The following is an 8,705-nucleotide window of genomic DNA, read 5'->3' as shown; positions in this document are numbered from 1 at the left end:
CTCTGTCTCCCTGTCACTCCCTCTGTCTCCCTGTCACTCCCTCTGTCTCCCTGTCACTCCCTCTGTCTCTCTGTGTCTCTCCCTCTGTCTCCCTGTCACTCCCTCTGTCTCTCTGTGTCTCTCCCTCTGTCTCCCTGTCACTCCCTCTGTCTCTCTGTGTCTCTCCCTCTGTCTCCCTGTCACTCCCTCTGTCTCCCTGTCACTCTCTGTGTCTCTCTTTCTCCCTCTCTCGCCACTTTTGAGCACTTTAAGAGCTAGTGAGTGTCAACTTTGGTTTGGTTTATTCCACCTGCATCACACATTGTTGATGTGTAGATCTCTGAAGAACTCCATGGCCTCTTGTTCTTAAGCTTCACAGACAGCATCTCAGGTGACTGCTGCTCTCTACTGTCACTCTTCAGGTCACCTTTAGGGACTCAGAGGGTATGAAGATACGGTCACGGACCAAAACATTTGGTTTGAAATACTCCCGCTCTGGAGGACCGGTCTCTCCTGGGCTCTGGAGGACCGGTCTCTGGAGGACCGGTCTCTCCTGGGCTCTGGAGGACCGGTCTCTGGAGGGACGGTCTCTCCTGGTCTCGTATCACTTCCAGCTCTTTCAGATATTTCTCAGAATCAGCCCACGCTGTGGTCCATAGTCTGGGGCTGTCAGAGTCTTGTAGCCCTGAGCCTGAGGTCCTGAGCGGTCACAGTGGAGGTGCTGCTTGACTTCCTGTGTCATGCTGTGAATTAGTCCCATTAAACAGCTGGTGTGAAGGCCCAGGACGCCTGGTCCTCGTGTGCAGCCTGCATGCTGGAGGGGCCCTGGACCAGTCTTATTTATTGCTGCCTGCCGGCCCGTTCATGAAGACGTCTTGGTGTCCACCATGTGGGCTCCTGTAGTCCCTTTGTTCCCACTACTTTGTCTTTTCCTTACTTTACCTCTGCCTTGGCGCTCTGGGTCCTCTATAGGCGGCTTGTGTACAGTTATAAACAAATTATTTGATTTTGTATTAACCTCACTTAGACACTCAGTTAAAATGCATTATTCATATTTTGCCTTGATACATTTTATGCATACTAACCTGGGCTCCAAGGCGTACTCAGAACCTGTTAACAATTATAGTAAGTGGACTTACCGTCATATCTACGCACACCAAGTCCATGATATGCACACAAACTTCATGTTTGAAATCTGTCTAATAGGCACGGACACACACACACAAACACACTGGTCTGCCTGTGTTGTTGTTTTTCTCTGAAACAGGTATCCAGTTTTCAATGAATTGCTACAAAACAAAGAAACTACCTTGAAGCCTGTGTTTCAATAAGCGCTCCACAAAACCCTTTCAAGTGTCATCAAGATGTTGCTTACAGCGTCTTGGTTTCATTTGAGCTATTGGTTTCTGTCTCTCTCTTCACTTGTAACGTACACGCCGCTGTGACTGTAAATGACTTCCTTTTTTTTTAACAATCATATATATTTTTTTGTATTTATTGTTACCGTGTGGTTAGCTCTCCAGCTCAGCAGCTCTGTGAGTTTGTAACTGACACCTGTATATATCTATTCAACCTCTTGTACTCTTACAGAAAGCTGAGCAATAAAAACAACGCTGTTTGGAAGTTGCAGCATCTCTCTTAAACCTCGCTGTGTGTTCCTCTCCGAGGCCAGCTGCTGTCTCTGAGTCTGTGTCACCCCACAACACCACCCCTCACCGGGTGGTGTTGTCACCCCACAGCACCACCCCTCACCGGGTGGTGTTGTCACCCCACAACGCCACCCCTCACCGGGTGGTGTTGTCACGTGTCGGACTTGTTAACGTGAGTTAACGTGTCGGACTTGCACCCGGTCGTCCGGGGTTCTAACCCCACGCAAGTAATAGTAATATAGGAAGGATTACTAGAGAAATCAAGTAACTTTTCATGCCATTTATTTTCCATTTCTTTGAATATTCTTAATTAGGGAATTAATAAAATTAATAAAGGGAATTACAAAATGTAGCCAACGCCAAGAATACTACGCATTAGTCTAGACACGAACTCAGGTCGTGCGTATCACAGGGCAAGTGCTAGACCATTCACCCAGCCGCTGATTACTGATGATGCGATAATACATAGATTTGTGTAAAAATGTGTTGGAAAAATAGACGTTCATGGAACGCAACTCTAGCTGAAAGAAGCCCGGCTTTGCGTTTAGCTTGATGGTTGTTTGGTCGGATAAGTTGCCATGGTTACTTCCCTTAAGCCACATTGATGGAACGCAACTCTAGCTGAAAGAAGCCAGGCTAAGCAAAATAAGCCCGGCTTTGCGTTTAGCTTGGTTGATGGAATACCCCCCAGGTGGTGTACTCAGCTAAACACACCAGGTGGTGTCACTTGACACCAGTGGGGTACACTACGAACCTTGATTAGTGGGTTAGCTAGGTATGTTGCGCTCAAAGCCTGGGTTAGCTGTGACACGGAAGTCACTCTCTTAGTGTCGCTGTATCACCATGGTGCCTTATGCTGTCAACCAAACCTGGTCAAGTACCCCTGACTGCAGCCTGCAGACTCAATGTGGGCGGAGTCAAACGTTTGACTCCGCCCACATTGAGCTCCGGCCCGGATCAATGCAAAGGAAATGCACCATCTAGTGGTGGAAATACTGCAATACATGCATCAAGGATAACATCTCGAACAAGGCAGCCTTTTACACTTACTAAACAGGCAAATTTGTGATGACGATTGTATTCATGTAAAAACAAGCCTCAATAAAAATGTGATGAGTTAACTTAAACTTAAATTCAATCATAGCATATTTTCTCTCATAGACAGGACATTGTTGTATAATTAATAGCCATTTCTAAGAAGTGTATTTATTTTTTATAAATGTTGACACTTGCATTATCTTTGTCAATGCATAATAAAGCAGTAGCCTACTATGTTGGTTGCTAATGCTGTCTCGTAACAGTCTCCTTATGAGGTCATAGATGATTGTCCTGTGAGTGTTCAAATATACCAGCAAGGCTGTCTCCCACTGGTCCGCACTGAGATCTACAGACAAATTAAACCAGTATCTAAGAGAACTCCTGTACCGTCTGAGAGAGCTGCAGGCCCAGCTGCCGATGACCTAAGAGTCAAAATAAGATTTGGTGAACTATGAAGGGTCCACTGTGACCCCAAGGTATGACCTTAACAGATGTAATGTGAGGATAACGAAGTGACCACATCTAAGGGCAAGAAATGTACCTCCATAGACACAATGAAAAGCTACATGTGTGACGCACATTAAGTTACACCAACTCAGGAGCCCTAACAACTGTCTTTTAATCAACAGAACAATTAAAAAAAGAAAAAAAAGGTAGTAAACTATTAACAGAAAAGATAATCAAAGAGGAACAAATAAACTAATCGGTAACTGATTCGGTAAGTGATTAATAAAAACAAAGCTTCTTGTGATAATATTTACAGTAAATAAAAAAGATAATCAAGCAATGAATAACAAATCAATCCACTAAATAATAAAGAAAATATTTACAGTAAGTAAGAAAAATAGTAGCTGAAAGTTTGAGGAACAAACTCTCTACTCAAAAGAGGCGAACACTTTCAGGTGTCTCCTGTCAAACATGGAACAGAACATTTCAGAATCATTATTGAATTGAATGAGAAGAGGAACGGTTCTATCTTGTTTTGGGTTTCTTCCTCGTCGCTGCCGTCATCAGACTGCAGCTCTGTTGATGCTGCCTCCTGCTCTTCAGCTTCCATCCCAAGGACCAGTGGGAGAGAAACGCTGTCAGTGAAGGACTGCAGCGTCAATCATGTTCTTCAGGAGAACATCAACTTCCTTGAAGAAGAAAGAAAAATAATGGTACGCAAACAAAGACTAATACTACTGATGAGTTTTCAGTGATGAAAAAAACTATTCAACTAGTCATCAGAACTATTTTATCTGGCTATACATACAACCTCCAGCATAAGGCAAGGCAAGGCAACTTTATTTATATAGCACTTCTCATACACAAGACAGACTCAAAGTTCACGTATAAACATTGTCATACAATAAAAGAAAATAATAGATAAGTAAAAAGTAAAATAGATAGAAAATAAAGGCAAAGTTAAAAAAAAAAGAAGCATTTTAGAAAGTGAGAAAATAAAGGCAAAGTTAGTAATAAAATAAAAAATAGAAGCATTGTAGATTTAAGATTTAGCAGAAAGCTAAAGCAAACATAAAAGTCTTCAGTCTTGTTTTAAAAGCTGCCAGAGTTGCGGCAAGTCTTAAATCCTCAGGGAGTTTATTCCAGTTATTTCATAGTAACTAAATCCTGCTTCCCCATTTTCGTGTTGACTCTGGGGATAATTAACAGATTGGTCTCAGAGGATCTTAGTGGCCTAGAAGGCTTATGTAGTGGAAGCATATCAGTTAAATATTTTGGCCCTCATGTAGGGATTTATAGGTTAGCAACATGATTTTAAAATAAATTCTCTGACATACAGGGAGCCAATGTAATGATTTAAGAATTGGTGTAATATGTTCAAATTTTTTGGTCTTTGTTAGAACTCTAGCGAGACCGCCCTTATTAAAGTTGTAAACGACATCCGTCTAAACACAGACTCTGGCAAAAACTCAATACTAATGCTACTAGACCTCAGTGCTGCATTCGATACTGTAGACCATACAATACTTTTGGACAGATTAGAAAACTGGGTGGGGCTTTCAGGCACAGTCTTAAATTGGTTTAGGTCCTATCTACAAAATAGGAACTACTTTGTTTCCATTGGCGACTTTGTTTCAGAATCAACAAACGTGACATGTGGAGTCCCACAAGGTTCGATCTTAGGACCCTCTCTATTCAACATCTACATGCTCCCACTAGGGCAAATCATGCAAAATAACAATATTGACCATCACTGCTATGCTGATGACACGCAAATCTATGTATCTCTATCACCAAATGACTATCAGCCCATTGATCTGTTGTGCCAGTGCATTGAGCAAGTCAAAGATTGGATGTGCCAAAATTTCCTTCAACTAAATGAGGACAAAACCGAGATAATTGTATTTGGTGCTAAAACCGAAAGGCTTAAAGTTACCCAACACCTTCAATCTCTGTCCCTGAAAACCTCAATCAAAGCCAGAAATCTAGGGGTTATCATGGATTCAGATTTACATTTCGACAGTCACATCAAATCAGTTACAAAATCTGCATATTATCACCTTAAAAACGTAGCAAGACTTAGAGGGCTCATGTCTACCGAAGACTTACAAACACTTGTACATGCCTTTATCACTAGCAAGCTTGATTACTGCAATGGTCTCCTTACAGGTCTCCCAAAAAAAACTCTAAGGCAACTACAGCTTGTTCAGAATGCTGCTGCTAGAGTTCTAACAAAGACCAAAAAATTTTAACATATTACACCAATTCTTAAATCATTACATTGGCTCCCTGTATGTCAGAGAATTGATTTTAAAATCATGTTGCTAACCTATAAATCCCTACATGGTTTAGGGCCAAAATATTTAACTGATATGCTTCCACTACATAAGCCTTCTAGGCCACTAAGATCCTCTGAGACCAATCTGTTAATTATCCCCATAGTCAACACGAAACATGGGGAAGCAGGATTTAGTTACTATGCAACAAATAGCTGGAATAAACTCCCTGAGGATTTAAGACTTGCCCCAACTCTGACAGCTTTTAAAACAAGACTGAAGACTTTTATGTTTGCTTTAGCTTTCTGCTAAATCTTAAATATTTATTATTTTAACTTTGCCTTTATTTTCTCACTTTCTAAAATGCATTTCTTTTAACTCTGCCTTTCTAAAATGTTTTATGTTTTTTTAAACTTTGCCTTTATTTTCTATCTATTTTACTTTTTACTTAACTATTGTTTTCTTTTATTGTATGACAATGTTTATATGTGAAGCACTTTGAGTCTGCCTTGTGTATGAAAAGTGCTATATAAATAAAGTTGCCTTGCCTTGCCTTGCCTTGCCTTCATAACGATGTTATTTTTTACTAAGGTTTAACTATTATAATTACAATTGTTTCTATCCTCCAACTTTAATTGTTTTAACAATCTGTAATCTGTAGTTTACATTCTAAATTTATACTCTTTTCTCTTCAGGAAGTGGCAGAATAAGCATTGAATAACACTGCATATTCACCAATTTTAAGTTTAACAGACAGAAACAACCAGCCTTGATATGGGGAACAGTTTATCACAGCGTTCTCTGCTGGACGGCACACCCTCAACCCCGGAATGACCATGTTGGGTGTAGAGGTCCAGCTCGACAACACCAGAACCAATGTGCAACTCCCTGACCTAGACCCCTACAACCAACCCTCGCCCATTCAATGCTCCACCCCTGACCTCCACATGGAAACACAGGACCAGCAACACAACGCAAGAATAATCCGCAGGAAAGGCTCGCTCAAGCACAATATGACCAGGCCATCCAAGAAGCAGAACGACAGAGACAAAAGGCAGGTCGCACCATCCCAGACCAAGAGGATGGATCAACAAGTTGGATTGACCAAGAAATCTTGAACAACACGGAGGAGATGACTACAATGACAAAGAATCCCTTGACCACAGGGTAGAAGGGATCCTAAGGATGGAATCAAGACCAAGTGTCCGGGAAAGACACATGCACACCAAGGAGCTGGAAGAGATCCACCGCAAAACACAATAGCTCCTGGATCTCCTCCTAAAGCAAAAAAGGATGGACTCCAATTCACCCCCCAGCACACCTCACCACAGTCAACCTCAGACTAGAGGTCCAACACCACAACCGAGAACAAGACACAAGAGGAAGACTCCAGACCAAACACTCGTTCAAAGACTGACCGTGTCCAAATGGCCAGAACACCTCAGGGAGCCCACCGCATACATAACAGCACCCATACTCACCGTCCCAAGCGGAAGAGGATCTGTAACAAAGTATGTTCCATGGCCTACACAGGACATGATCAGTCCAGACAGAAGGAAGCAATGGACCCCAACCACAATACTCTCAACCCTCAACAGCCCTATCCCAATACCCAGAATCAGCCTGGCAACACCAACAACACCAACAACCTCCGTACCAGTGTCATCGCGGATCACACCAAGGTGGACGTGGAAGAGGTTCGTCACCACGTCAACCTGTCACCTGCTACGACTGTGGTCAAAAGGGCCATTACTGGAACCAGTGCCACCAACAACTTACGTACCAGTATCCTGGCTGGTCACACCAAGGTGGACGTGGAAAAGGACGAGGTTCATCACCACGTCAACCTGTCACCTGCTGTGGCCAAAGGGGCCATTACATGAACCGCTGCCCAAACCACCGGGCTGCCTGGAGACTGACAGGCTGACGTCACCAATGTTGTCCCAGACGGAAATCCAACAGCACCTCCAGGAGAGTCACCCCAATAACACCATGAAGCTGAGTATAACACAAATATAAGCAACAATTACTTGGAATCACTATTCCTTTTTTTGTAAGATTTGCTGATGCAATTCAGGTGTAATTTATATTCCCCAACCCTGATGCTGTGCCCATTTTTATGATTACTCACAGGACAGTGACCCAGAGGACAACGTGGACGCGACGGACACGTCCTCACAGACTCCGACTACACAGCGGATCCCTCCTATCAGAGCCGCGGAGTGAAGTCCATGGAGCGCGGGGGGTTCACCTCTAGGGTGAACTCCACGGCCATTTAGAGGTGATCCAGCTGCCGGGATGTCACCCATCAACCAAATAATACATTTTTGTCAAATGTCTTGAATTTTTGTACATGAAGCTGTCATTGTCATGGCTTATTTTTCCGCCCACTTCCAATATAAACTGTTGTGTTCCCGGTGTTCGGGAGATGCTCCATGGACCACCTCCAGAACGCAAGCTTGTTTACCTTGTGTCTCTGTTAGAATAAACAACAAGTGTTGAACATTTGCCACTCTCCGAGTCATAGCCAAAGACGACCATACCACAAAGGATCAAAATAGTTTTACATCAAGAGACTAGGTGAACTCTGAACAGGTGAGTTTTGAGTCTTTTACGGAAGCTGGTGAGGGACTGCGGTCCTTACATCGGCAGGGAGCTCATTCCACTACTGCGGTGACAAAAGAGAAGAGTTGTGACTTTGATGATCGGCTATTACTCACTCTTAGCGACGGCGGTACCAGACGTCCAGCTGAAGTAGTTGAGTGGAGCGCTCGAGCTGGGGTGTGTGATTTGACCAACGCTTGGAGGTAGGCAGGGGCAGTTCCATTGACATTGACATTGGCCTTGTATGCCAGTACCATCGTCTTGAATCTGATACAAGCTACTACAGGGAGCCAGTGGAGGTCCCTGAAGAGGGGGGGTACATGGGAGAATTTAGGTAGGTTGAACACGAGGCGTGCTGCCGTGTTCTGGATACGCTGCAATGGTTTAATCGGGCAGGCAGGGAGGCCAGCCAGGAGTGAGTTGCAGTAGTCAAGACACGAGATGACGAGCGCTTGGACCAGGAGCTGAGCTGCTTCCCTCGTGAAGAAGGGCCTGATCCTGTCGACATTGTAGAGGGCAAATCTGCAGGATCGGGCCACGAGGTGATGTTCGCGGTGCAGCACAACTGATTGTCCAGTACCACACTGAGGTTTCTGGCAGGGGGCAAGTGAGGGCAATCTTTCCCTGGCATTAGGAGGAGCTCAGTCTCATTGAGGGTAAGCTTCAGGTGATGGGGAGTCGTCCAAGTGCTGATGTCTGCCAGACATTCTTA

Source organism: Micromesistius poutassou (genome assembly GCF_964030765.1).
Source record: "Micromesistius poutassou genome assembly, chromosome: 3".
In the NCBI taxonomy this organism is placed as follows: Eukaryota; Metazoa; Chordata; class Actinopteri; order Gadiformes; family Gadidae; genus Micromesistius; species Micromesistius poutassou.
This window is presented reverse-complemented; position numbering follows the sequence as displayed.